Below are 3,713 nucleotides of genomic sequence, written 5' to 3' on the forward strand. Positions count from 1 at the left end.
CGGCGGTCTGCCCGACACAGGTCTAGCGCTGAAATCCGAGAGCCAAAGGCCGCCACCAACCCGCACTGAAAACCCACAGGCTTTTAAGGCTTAAGCAGAAGTTCGTTCTTTGCATGAACAACCTAGGGATGGCAATCCCGCTGTTACAGCCCTACAGTAACACCAGGAGAGTGGCTTGACCTTGGTGACACGTAACGCCCACCAAGGCTCCCACTCACAGTTTCGGTGGGCCAATTGCTCCCTTCCAGACAGCTCCTAGTCTGGAGTCTGTCAGCAGGCACCATTTGTATCCAGCCCCACTGCCCAATCCACACATGTATGGACGGGTCTCTGCCTCCGCCTGCTGCAAGGCAGAACTTCCAGGGCTGCAGGATTTCCAGGGCTACTTGTGGCCACATTGATAAACAGAGAATTTAGCCAGGAGCCTACCCCTCTACTCCCCTCATGAGAAAGCTGTGGGCCGCCATGAAGCCACCTCCTCTGCTCTGGGCTGAACAAACCAAGGGACTTCAGCCACTCCTCACACACCTTAGCCACATACTCTTCCTTTGCCCTCCTTTGGATGCTAACATCTTTATGCCCTTTTTGAGGCACACAAACCTGCACACAGTGCTGGAGGTGAGGCTGCATCATGCAATGCACAGTGAGACAATCCCTCCCCTCGCGTGCTGGCAGTGCTGGGCGTGATGCACCCCAGGATACAGTTGACCCTTTTGGCTGCCAGGACACACTGTTGCTCAGATTCAACTTGCTGTCAGCCAGAGCTCCCAGAACATCAAAATTGAGAAGTGAATGCAAGCATATTCGTGGATTATGAGAAATGAAAGCTATTATTGCTTCCTTAGAAGGTCAAGAAAGTCTCATGCAAATAGCTGAGATGTCTGACTGAGCTGGAAGTGACTCACATGGCACAGCTACATTTACAGTAACAAAGAGGACTAGGAACTCTGACCAGGCAGGTCAGTGCATGTAGTAAAGGCAGTTCTGCAATGCTGCAGTGCTATAATCTGCATCTAGGGTGAGATGTTCCCAAATGACTCTCAGCCGGAGCTAAATAAGCTTAGCACTGAAACAGCGGTCTGCAAATGAAGAACACCCAGACCTGCCACCATGTAAAATGTTGTTCAGGAGAAAGCACTGCCTTTTACTGCCCTGTACCTTATTCTATCCATTCAGGTAAAGAAACAGTACAGAAACACCTGCTCCTGCTCTAATAGCAGTGAAGATGATCTACTTTTTCTGTGAAGTCCTCCACATAAAGATGAAGATCCTTAGGTGGGAGTCTACAGCATCAGAACTCCTTTGGCCCAGTGCTGATGACCCCAAGCACTGCCAAGGGAAGGATTCCCCTGTGAGGTCAGGCTGAGAGCTGGAGCTGTTCAGCCTGGAGAAGAGAAGGCTCCAGGGAGACCTGAGAGTGGCCTTTAAGTATCTAAAGGGAGACTGTAAGAAAGAGGACTATCAGAGTCTGTTGTGATAGAACAAGGAGAAATCATTTCTAACTAAAGGAGGGGAGATTTAGACTGGACATAAGGAAGAAGCCTTTTGCAATAAGGGTGGTGAGACACTGACATAGGTTGCCCAGAGGTGGTGGGTGCTCTATTCCTGGAGACACTCAAGGTTAGGCTGGAGGAGGCTCTGAGCACCTGATCAAGCTGTAGGTGCTCCTGTTCATTGCAGGGGAGTTGGACTAGATGACCTTTTAGGGAAAATTCCAACTCAAATAATCCTATGATTGTGAATCTTTGGGGCAGACCTGCCTGAGGAGCTGGCATGCCACAGAAGAAACCACCATGTCTATTTTGTGGGAAGATATATTATCATCTCTCCTGGACATATATTGCTGTGTAAGGCAGTAAGTGTTCAAGACTGCCTGAGAGAAAGGAGGATGAAGTCCTTCCTTTCCCAGAGAAGATAGCATTAAAACTCATGGCACATAGAGGTGTGGGGAAGGAATAATTTTGCAAACAGGGCAGTAGCAAATCAAAAGAGGGAAAAAAAGAACACATCTGCTGATGGTTCAGTGGAAGGATTACACAGGAGAACAATTCTGTTTTGTATTTCAAGGAACATTAATGAAGCCTTCATTAGAATCTGAGAGCACGACTAAGCAAATTAATTGATGAGAAAGTTATTTTAGTACCACTTTTATATATTTATTGTTCTGTGAGTGGTAGCTTTAGATTTGGGAACTGTTACAGTCCTGTTTACCGATATGAGCACAGAACCTTGGGTTTCATGACATCTCCATGCATTTTGTAGTGTATCCTTGCAAATGACAAGTCAGTCATGGGCAGGAGTGTATAAATCAATCCAGGAGGAAGAATGGGGAACTGCAAGCACATTTCTTTCTTAATATAACCCCTTGACCTCCTGGATAAACCTTGTCTCTTGGTTTTGTTTTTTTTTATTGTCTCTTCCTTGTCCTCTCCTCACATTGAATTCTTAGCAGGTAACTGAATTTATCTTTAAAGCTTGCTAGCTCTTCCTCTGAAAAATGAAAAAATGTAGCAGCTGCCTTCAGGAGCACCAGCACAGCACTGCAAGCATATTATATGCAGTTATAAAGAAGCCAGTTCCACGATGATGAAGTGAAAATAGAGTGTTTTTGTGATAAGCAGCTATTGCCAAAATTAAACAAAGAACAAAGAATGGCTTTGGATTCTCAAGTTGCTGACACAGAAATGAGAAGTTCCATTATACCTTTAAATCAGATAAAGTCAAGAGTTGGGACAAACACTCAGCAGTTTCTGCAGTATTTGAAGAAGTCACTCTCCAGCACTTCTTTTATTAAGTCTTTTGGTTATGTGGCAGTTGAATTGTTCATTATATTTCCTTTAATTATTTCCCACTTGGAGCACTGTATGACAAGGCCATCTTAAAACAGTTTTGTATGTCTCTCTTTGTTCATGAGGTACAGAGTGCAGTGCTGACTATCATGCTAATTAACCCTTACCATTTTTTTTTATTATTATTATTACATAAGCAATCAGCTTATTTCTAGATAATTGCAATCATGTATTGCTTTTAAAATAAGTCTATCTTATAGCAACTTCTGAGAAGTTATAATTCCAAAATCTGTTTGAACAGAATGTGAGGCACCAAGAGCACAGCTAACAAACCACAACGCCAATGCAAAGGTCTGATGAAGATCATTAATTCACTGCTAAATCTATGGTTTCTATAAAGAACAAAGCAGCAGGCTTCTCCACACGCAAAGACAAAAATCTCTCCAGCAGTACAGGTATAAACATGACATTAATCCCTAATGAATCATGGAGTGATTTCATCTTTAGTAGTATTATAAATGTTGGGATTTAAACTTTCATTTTTTTGTGTGTATATGAACTTTTCCCTTCAGAAATCATCTTGTTCAGAAGAGTATTTGTGGAGGGAGGGAGGAATGAAGCAATCCGTCCCCAGCCACGCTCCTCTTGACACAGCCTCTTACACAGCTCTGGATGTGTGCACTGAGTGCCACCCCTGCATCGGGACACGCTCGCTTGTTTTTCTGAATCTGTACCACTACGTTGCCCAGCATGTGACAAAGAAAGCCGTTTAACACTGACGAAGCCTGTGGTGACATGAGTGCCACGGGTATCTGGCATCTAGCTCGCAGGATTTGGGGGTCCCCTGGTGTGCAGCGGTTCTGAGAAGATCAACGCTCCTGCTGTAACCGGGCTCCGAGGTGCGCGCGGAGCAGCGGTTGCCGA

The 3,713-nt window shown here is 44.8% G+C and overlaps 1 protein-coding gene across 1 annotated transcript in view; it reads left to right on the forward strand.

Moving 5' to 3' along the window:
- ODF2L (outer dense fiber of sperm tails 2 like) overlaps positions 1 to 3,713 on the forward strand; it is a 63,461-nt gene that overhangs the window by 39,663 nt on the left and 20,085 nt on the right. The window contains exon 3 of the mRNA XM_031554977.1: positions 3,091 to 3,688. The gene's annotated coding sequence lies outside the window, so the exon portion shown is untranslated. The remainder of the gene's footprint in view (positions 1 to 3,090; positions 3,689 to 3,713) is intronic.

This window comes from Meleagris gallopavo, chromosome 10, assembly GCF_000146605.3.
Source record: "Meleagris gallopavo isolate NT-WF06-2002-E0010 breed Aviagen turkey brand Nicholas breeding stock chromosome 10, Turkey_5.1, whole genome shotgun sequence".
Classification (NCBI taxonomy): domain Eukaryota; kingdom Metazoa; phylum Chordata; class Aves; order Galliformes; family Phasianidae; genus Meleagris; species Meleagris gallopavo.